At 47.8% G+C, this 10,000-nt stretch overlaps 1 protein-coding gene across 4 annotated transcripts in view; it reads right to left on the bottom strand.

The window, feature by feature from the left end:
- Window positions 1-10,000, bottom strand: part of dpy19l3 (dpy-19 like C-mannosyltransferase 3) — a 91,730-nt gene that overhangs the window by 7,904 nt on the left and 73,826 nt on the right. The gene's annotated exons all lie outside the window — the stretch shown is intronic.

Consider the following 10,000-nt stretch of genomic DNA (forward strand, 5'->3'; position numbering starts at 1 on the left):
CATCGTGAGAACCAGGTTACTGGGACTATGCTAGACCTGGACAAAAAAGTTGTTATTGCTTTTTTTTAATTTGACATTTGAATAATTTTGAATGCCACGCACAGGCATGTGAGGTTAGCCTGGACAAATAGCCGACTGTTGACTCCGTCAATCAGTCTGGCAAAAGCCATGAGGAATCCGTCTCCATGGACAATGGGAGATGGTCTGATCTTACTCTATCATTTAAATTAATTGAAGTTCCAAACTCAAAATAAAACCCATATTGTGCTTTATTAGCATGCCTGTTACGTTATAGCGTTGCAAAAGCTTAGAAATAACAATGTGTATAGTTACCTTAACCAATCAGTAACGGAGCTCGCGGGAGAGTTCTATGTCACCACTCTCAACTCTTTGCTGATTGGCTAAACACTGAGAGAACCGAGCTCGAGGCTTTTGCCAGACGATGTGCGGATCCAAAATCTTTGGGTGGAGTATATGGATGGCGTCGCCAGTCTAATGTGAGGTCACTACAGGCTGCAAAAGAGATAGATATGAGCAGTGGGTGGTCCAGACCAGACATCTGCAGCGTAGTTATAGGTACAGTGTGCAGGAAATGGTCAAAAAGGTACTGCAACTATGTTTCTCATTGAAACTGGTTTGCCTATTGCCAAATTTGATATTTTCATGAAAGTTTACCAAGTAATAAACAAATATTTTTTAGTATGGTCCAAGTACAGTCATTTCTGCAGCTAAAAATGGCTATTTTTGGAAATTCAAAGTGGCGGACCATGGAGAAGATCCCTCTTTTCATGTATGAAAAGTGCAATTTTTCCAGTCATAATGAATACTTACAATTTGATGCTGGTGGTAAGTATTCATGAAAAAGGTAACATTAGTGAATGGGCAGCATGAATTCTGGAAATTAACAACTAAAAATCTCACACAGTGTCCCTTTAAGACTGTGGTTTGGTGTTTAAGAGGTGTTGCAGGGTCTGTGGCTAGGGAAGACCTCAGCACAAACTTATTAATGCATTTAAGTGTGATATTTGAGCAGGGGTGATAGTGGAAAAAAAATCCTGAGCCTTAACTTTTTACCCTGCTCCAACGACGACAACAAGATACTAAGATACTGCATAGTGACTATTTTGACACATTATTCAAACATTTAATAGCCTGTGTATGACCATTATTCAAGCCTGATAGTAGAAGAAAACCCTGAACCAGTAACACTTTCTGAGATAAGAATAACCTAATGGCTAATTATTATCAATGTTTTTATTTTTGCAAACTCTGTCAAGCCTGAAATCAGGCATGGAGCCTGAATACTATCAGCCCTGTTTGAGTATTTTTTTTATATCACGTAGGTTAGGCCCAGCCGAGGCTCTAACGGCTGGGCACTGGACTACGCCAGCGACCCGGGTTCGATTTCGCCTGGGTCAATTGCCGACCCTCACCCGTCTCTCTTTCCCAACTCGCTTCCTGTCTCTCCTCCACTGTCCTATCTGGACAAAAAAAATAAAATGGCTTTTCTTTTTTAAATGTAGGTTTGTGTGTTCACTACAGGGGTGCAAAATGAATGGAAGCGAGTGTGGTGGTTGGTAGTCCAGACATCCGCAGTGTAGTTAAGACTGCAGAGTGGTGGCTGAGACGTGAGGTGGTGGTGGTGGTGGGGGTGTGTGACGGCAGCATTAGGGGTGTGTGGCTGCACATTGGAATGCAAGGTGGCGTGCTGAGGGCCAGGCCCATTCCAATCACGTCCCTTCCCTATAGCCCCCACAGCTATGGCGACAAGCACCCCGGCAACAGGCAGGGCAGAGGAGAGGAGAGGAGAGCAGAACACATCGCAGGAGAGCAGGAGAGAGATAAAGAGGAGAGGACAGATAAAAGGGAGAGGAGAAGAGGAGGAGAGGAGATAAATGAGGAGAACAGAGGAGGTGAAGAGAGGAGAGAAGAGAAAGGGGAGATGGGTGAAGAGGAGAGGAAAGGAGAGAAAGAGAGAAAGGAGGAAGGGAGAGGGGGAAAGGAGAGAGGAGAAGAGGAGAGGATAAGGGGTGTGAGGGATAGGACGCAATGAGAGAAGAGAAGAGAAGAGGAGAGAAGAGAAGAGAAGAGAAGAGAAGAGAAGAGAAGAGAAGAGAAGAGAAGAGAAGAGAAGAGAAGAGAAGAGAACAGGAGATGGAAAAAGTAAGAGAGAAAATAGCAGAGGAGAGAAGGGGAGAAAGAGGAGAGAGGGGAGAAGAGGGGGGAAGTTAGCAGAGTGTGAGAGGAGAGGAGAGGAGAGGAGAGGAGAGGAGAGGAGAGGAGAGGAGAGGCATCCAGTGATAGAAGATGGAAACGAATGAGACAAGAAGGTAGCAGAGGAGAGGCAAGAGAGAGAATGGAAAAGATAGCAGAAGAGAAGTAGAGAGAAGGGAGAATGAGAGGAGAGGAGAGGAGAGGAGAGGAGAGGAGAGGAGAGGAGAGGAGAGGAGAGGAGAGGAGAGAGAATGAAAGGGAGGAGTTGAGGGTAGAGGGAAAAGAAAAGAAGATAGCAGAAGAAATAAGAAAGGAGAGAGGTGGTGAGAGAAAAGGAGGGTAGAGAAAGGAGAAAAGAGAGGACTGGAGACCCTGCCTGGTGCGGCAGGAGAATGGGGGAGGAGAACAAAAAAAGAAAAGATGGGAGAATAAAGATGAGACGAGAGGGGCGCGTGCGAGAGAGAGAGCGAAGACAGAGAAAGAGAGAAAACAGAGAGCAAAAGAGATGATGCAGGAGTGAAAGGCGGAGCAAAAGAGAAAGAGAGATACTGAGAGTGAGAGATGGAGAGAGAAAGACACTTTGGGAGAAACGCGAGATGGGTGCAGAAAGGAAAAACCAAACAAAACATAAAAAGGAAGAACTAGAGAAGGTGGGGTAAAAAGATGAGAGAGAGAGATAGAGAAAGAGAAAGAGAGAGAGAGAGGAAATCAAGAAATAGAGGAGAGGAAGAGGCTCCTGCCTGGTGCTGCAGGAGGATGGGAGAGGAGAGAAAAAAGAACTAAAGATGGAAGGAGAAAGGAGAAAGATAGAGAGAGAGAGAGAGAGAGAGAGAGAGAGAGAGAGAGAGAGAGAGAGAGAGAGAGAGAGAGAGAGAGAGAGAGAGAGAGAGAGAGAGAGAAAGAGAGAGAGAGAGAGAGAGAGAGAGAGAGAGAGAGCGTGAGAGCGAGAAAGAAAGATAGATGAAATCTAGAAATAGAGGAGAGGAGGAGTCCCCTGCCTGGTGCTGTAGGCAGCTCCTCATTAGTCTTGCTCATGCGGAGGTCGGCCCACGAACACGGCAGCAGCGCCCCACCCAGGGTGCACTCTGGAGCACAGTCCCTCTGCAACATACCCTCCCTTACCACCCCCCCCTCCCCTCCCCCCCCTTCACAGACAGCCCCCATATATCCCTGGCACCCTCCCCTCCCTGAGCGATACCCCCATATCCCATCCCTCCCTCTCTGCCCCATTGCGCTCTACTCCTCTCCTACCACCCAAGATGAGCACAAAACAGATTCACCCCATATCCCATCCCTCCCTCTCTGCCCCATTGCGCTCTACTCCTCTCCTACCACCCAAGATGAGTTATAGAGAACAGACCTACCCCAATCCCGCGTCCCTGCTTCCCTACACCGTCATGCTCTTCTCCTCTCCCACCACCCAAGATGTGCTGTGGAGAACAGCCCCACCCCAGACCCATACCCCATCCCTGTCTCCCTACCGTATCACTCTCTTCTCCTCTCCCACCACCCAAGATGAGTTATAGAGCAAAATCCCACCCCAATCCCGCATCCCTGCTTCCCTACCCCGTCATGCTCTTCTCCTCTCCCACCACCCAAGATGTGCTGTGGAGAACAACTCCACCCCAGACCCATACCCCATCCCTGTCTCCCTACACCCCATCGTGGTCTTCTCCTCTGCTACCACCCAATACGATTAGGGTACACACACACACCCAAACCCATTCTAATCCTAATTCCTTACCCCCGTATTCTCTTCTCCTCTCCTGCTGTGGAGAGCAGCCCCACCCCAGACCCATATCCCATCCCTGCCTCCCTACACCCCATCGCTCTCTTCTTCTCTCCTACCACCAAAGGCGAGTAGAGCAAAATCCCACCCCAATCCCGCATCCCTGCTTCCCTACCCCGTCATGCTCTTCTCCTCTCCCACCACTGTGGTGAACAGCCCCACCCCAGACCCGCCCCCCCACCCGCCCTTCCTATCATTACTGTACCTCTTCTTTTCTGTCACTGATCGCTTGGGTCAGAGCATAGACAGCCCCCTCTGCAGCATCCACTGTCCTAGCCTCAGCCTCACAACCCAACCCAACCCAACCCCTTATTCCGGTCCCTCCCCTATTCTCCTTTCACCCAGCATGTACTCCATATCCCCTGCGATATCCCCTATCCTAGAGCCAGCCTCACAGATCCACTACATATTCCTGCATCTCCTCTTCTCTCCTCTCCTCTCCTGTCCTCCCTTTTTTTCCTGCCTCCCATTACTCACTCCAGAGCACAGTCAGCCCCCCCTGCAACATCATCTACCAGATCACGGTTTCTCAAACTTTTCCCATCATTCCCCCCTTCGGATGGTCTGAATGCCCCCAGGGGGGCTTGCTTCCCACTTTGAGGACCACTGCACCAGATGATGATTCTATCCTAGCCTCAGTCTCAAAACTCCATCCCGTATCGGTAACTCCCCTCTCGTCTCGTCTCCTCTCCACTTCTCTTTTGCCACCCACTAATTTCTCCAGAGTATAAGCAGAGCCCCTTGCAACATCCTCTACCCTAGCCTCAGTCTCAGAACCCCATCCCATCTCCCTAACTCTCTCTCCTCTCCTCTCCTCTCCTCTCCTCTCCTCTCCTCCTTTCGTTTATGCCACCCACCACTTGCTCCGGAGAACAGACAGCCCCCCTGCAACATTGCGATAGCTATAGTCCTAGCCCCAGTCTCAAAACCCCATTCCCATCTCCCAAACTCTCTCTCCTCTCCTCTCCTCCTCTTGTTTTCTCCTCTCCTCTCCTCCTTTCTTTTCTGCCACCCACCACTTGTTCCGGAGTATAAGCAGCCCCCCTTGCAACATCCTCTACCCTATAGCCTCAATCTCAAAACCCCATTCCCATCTCCCTCACTCTCTCTCCTCTCCTCTTCTGTCCTGTCCTTTCCTGTCCTGTCCTGTCCTGTCCTGTCCTGTCCTCTTCCTCTCCTGACCTCTCCTCTCCTCTCCTCTCCTCTCCTCTACTCTCCTGTCTCTCCTCTCCTCTCCTCTCCTCTCCTCTCCTCTCCTTTCCTCTCCTCTCCTCTCCTCTCCTCTCCTCTCCTCCTTTCTTTTCCGCCACCCACCACTTGCTGCGGAGAACAGGCAGCCCCCCTGCAACATTGCGATAGCTATAGCCCCAGCCCCAGCCTCACAACCCTACCCCATATCCCTGCGTCTCTTCTCCTCTCCTCTCCTCTCTTCTCCTCTCCTCTCCTCCCTTCTTTTCCGCCACCTACGGCTTGCTCCAGAGAAAAGGCAGCCCCCCTGCAACATTGCCATACCTACTGCCACCCACCACTTGCTCCAGAGCACAGGCTGCCCCCCTGCAACATTGCCATACCTACTGCCCTAATCCCAATCTACCCCATATCCTTGCGTCTCTCTCCTCTCCTCTCTCCCCTACTCTAACCCCCTGTTAATTCCTGCCACCCCTTGCTTGCTCCAGAGCACAGATAGTCCTTGTGCAATATCCTCTTATTCTAGCCCCAGCCCCAGAGCCTTACCCCATATCCGTTCTTCACCCATCCTCCACTCCTCTCCTCTCCTCTCTCCTCCTCCACCGCTACCCATTTCTTGCTCGAGAGCATAGGCCCAGTCCCCACTTCCCCCATCCTCCTCTCGTCTTGTCTCCCCCGCTCCCTTGCCACCCACCCATGGTGCACTCTGGAGTGCTACCCCACCGCAGCATACCCCCTGCGTGGGCCCATATCCCTGCCTTGCAACCCAAACCCAATTTTCTCCTCTTCTTCTCTTCTTTGCTGCTCTTCCGCCACCCGTGGTGTGTTCTGTAGCATAGCCCTAACGCATTACGCTACCACCCCCTACTCTACACTGCTCTTCTCTACCCTGCCCTCCCCTCCCCTCCCCTACACTACTCTCCTCTCTCCTCCCCTAACCCACCCAGTGGTGTAGTCTACGTAGAACGCAGGTATACGCAGTATACGCACTTCAACATTTCAGGGGTTACGGTATACCCACTTAAAATGTATTGATCCATTACTCATTACAAAAATATACAGTATAAATATATACAGTATACCCACTTCAAAAAATGCTCCAATATACAGTATACCCACCTATAAAAAGTAGACTACACCATTGAACCCACCCTACTCTACACTACTCTACCCCACTCTACACTACTCTACCCTGCCCTGCCCAACCCCACTCTACTACACTACTTTAACCTACCCAACCCAACCCTACCCTATGTATCTGTTTCTGTTTCACCTCTCCTCTCCAATCGCATCCTCTGCTCTCCTGCCTCTTTACTCCATTCTTCCATTTCCGTCTCCTTGCCTCTCCTCTCCTCCCCATCTCCTTTCCTTTCCTCTCCTCTCCTCTCCTCTCCTCCTCTCCTCTGCTCTGCTGTCCTCTCCTCTCCTCTCCTCTACTCCCTCTCTCCTCTCCTCTTTCCTCTATTCTCCATCATTTCTCCTATATTCTAGTCTTGTCTTCTCTCCCATCCTCTGCTCTCTTCTCCTTTCTCCTCCCCTTCCCTTCTCCTCTCCTTCCCTTCCCCTCTCCTATATTACAGTCTTGTCTTCTCTCCAAACCTCTGCTCTCTTCTCCTCTCCGCTCCTTCTCCTCTCCTCAATTCCAGTCTCGTCTCCTCTCCTCTCCCGCCCCTCCTTTTCCATCACCACCAGCTCCTGGCGGCTTTGTTTAATGGGCTTTCTAGGAGGTTTGGGGCGCAGCTACAATTAATCTCTGACGCCTGACTAGTGCTCCATCTGTCAGAGGAGGGGCAGACAATGAAAAAACATGGCATTGTTTTCACAGATAAAGAGACGCCGACTGAAAGAATTACTAAAAAGACAAGGAGTGGGAACGGAAGAGGGATGTGTACAAAGGCAGAATGAGAGAGAATGGAAAAAAAACGAGACATACATGTAGAGCAGACACAGTGAGACAGGAGAAATATGATGATGATGGTGTTTCAGTCTCCGAAATGATATGGCACTTCGTGTTCATATTCCATAACAAGCACAATGGCAACATTTAATTTGAAAGTCCCTACATATGTAAGTGTGACATGAGCGCTTTACAAATATTACTTGACACGCATCATTGACAATCAATCACAGTTCATTCACACATATGACGGGCGAGTAAGGCAAAGAAACATACGGTACTGTGCATGGAGAAGACACAGAGAAAGGAAGAAACGATGAAAGAGAGACACATACAGAACAGAAAAAAGAAAGGAGGGGAATTATGATGGTGTTTCTCTTACAGACTGTATTCCATAAAAATGGTCACATTCTCAGGGGTGATAGTGAAAAAAAATCCTGAGCCTGAACTTTTTCCCCTGCTCTAACGACGACGACAAGATACTGCATAGTGACGTAACGTAGGCCTATTTTGACACATTATTCAAACATTTAATAGCCTGTGTATGACCATTATTCAAGCCTGATAGTAGAAAAAAACCCTGAACCTGTAAACACTTTCTGAGATAAGAATAACCTAATGGCTAATTATTATCAATGTTTTTATTTTTGCAAACTCTGTCAAGCCTGAAATCAGGCATGGAGCCTGAATACTATCAGCCCTGCATTCATTATTATAAGCCTTTGATGACATGCTACAATGCTACACGGATCCATTGACTTTCACTAGCTTAGCGACATATTCCCTCTTTTAACTTGTCTTAAAGCAAGACAACGCTTAACATGAAAAATAAGACACTTTACCACCTTTATAAACCCCAGCCAACGATTTTAACTGTAGTAAGCCCCAAAATAGTGGCATACCCCTTTAATGTCATTTAGTGTCATTTGAGTTGTTCCACATCCAGTGCATCCAACAAATATAATCTTAACTTTGAAAAGGGTATATTTAAACACACATACTGTAGTATGTATTTTTGACGTGTGTCATCACATTTCATTCAGGTCATACATGTAACGTTCATTATGTCTAACTTGTTTAAATGACACTTGAAATCTTTTACTCCAGATATCTAAAAGTTGTATCTTTTACCAGACATGCTTCGACAGTATAACTTCCTGAGGGTCACTGGGATGTTGATGTGTTGATGTGTTGAAAGCACGTCACACATCAACATCCCAGTGACCCTCTGATGAAGACGGAAGTCTTAAAATATAAAACTTTTACCTGTCTGAAGTAAAAGAAAAATTGAAGTGTCATTCAGGTCATGTTCTTTAAGTAAGTAAGAGTTTTAAGAAACCGGACTTCAAAGCTTCAATGTCGTTTTGCTCATCATTTGTTCATTCTTCAAGAGTTATCTTGTTAAATACTTCTCCAGAACACTTCCTGACAAAGAAGCAGGGCTTGACACTGGCACCTGCCAACCAGCCAAATGCTGGTAAAACTTGGCTGTGGCTTGTAATAGTTTCAGTGTTACTAGCCAATTTGGTTGGCAGCTTATTCCTTGGTATGACACACGCATCATTGTAGCTTGTATTCTGTTGTTTGCCCCTTGTGTATCAATTGTTTGTATTCAAGTTCAAGAAAAGGTCCAGCAACTCTAAAGTTTCTATACTTCCTTGTAGAAAGCTTTACACTTATCTTGCTTTCTCACCTCATCTTCTGAGGTAAGACGCACACTATCATGAAAAAGAAAGCAAAAACGATTTAAAATGTGTGGCTAATGGAATACCTGAATGGCTAGTGACTTGGGGAAGCTACTAGCCACAGTGGCCGGTGGGTGCAAAAGTTAATGTCAAGCCCTGGCAAGTAGTTCAGTATAACTAGTGTAGGTTTTCCGTTACTGCACGTCATCCAGACATTACAACTGATGTAGCTCCTAGCTGAAATGATGAACGACCCCATCTTTCAAACTCCGAGAAGCAGTCCAGTTGCTTCAAACTAAGCTCTTTGGAAGTCAGCCATGTCAGCGAGCTATGCTCATGACACTGTAATGTGGACAGCATCATAAAAAAATCGCTATTTTAAAATAGGCCTACTGTAAGATCAAAGCATAGAGATGGTAACAAGTGTCTGTGATCGGGACAGCAGTATCTGACGGCCTTGACACGAGGTCAGAGCCGATCTTTTAATCTTTTGCTCGTACAGTACTGCGAAGACATGGGCGCTGTGTGTGGAGTGAAAGCTACGTTTTCACATTAATAAAAGAAATATCGACCAAGTGCCACGTTTGTGTATCAGAATTTGTGCTCAGTTCAGTGGGGTTTTATTTATTTTTTCACCTGTGATCGTTATCTCACCTTAAACTCTCCATAAACCTCTCACACAAAACACTATTTTTTATTTATGACACCCACCATGCAAAATTCACCAGCGTATCACATCGCATCATAACATGAACCCTAATACACACACACACACATCGACACAAACATAAACATCAACACAAACAAACACAAACACCCACATCAATCAGTGAGTACACACACACACACGCACGCACGCGCGCACCCAAGCACGCACGCACGCACGCACACACTCATCAACGCAATACGATCAATATTCATCTCCCTAGCTGTCAGTGCTGGGAAGTGTAAGTGTAGAGGTGGATGCTGCAGGGGGGTGAAACGGAAGGAAGGATGAATGGATGGATGGACGGACGGACGGACGGACGGACGGACGGACGGACGGACGGACGGACGGACGGACGGACGGACGGACGGACGGACGGACGGATGGATACTGTAGCTCAGGGTTTCCCAAACTGGGTTGTGTGTACCCCTGGGGGCTGCAGGGGGGTGAAAGGGACGGACGGACGGACGGACGGACGGATGGACGGACGGACGGAGGGACGGACGGATAGACGGATGGAT

The sequence above is a fragment of the Engraulis encrasicolus genome, chromosome 22 (assembly GCF_034702125.1).
Source record: "Engraulis encrasicolus isolate BLACKSEA-1 chromosome 22, IST_EnEncr_1.0, whole genome shotgun sequence".
Classification (NCBI taxonomy): Eukaryota; Metazoa; Chordata; class Actinopteri; order Clupeiformes; family Engraulidae; genus Engraulis; species Engraulis encrasicolus.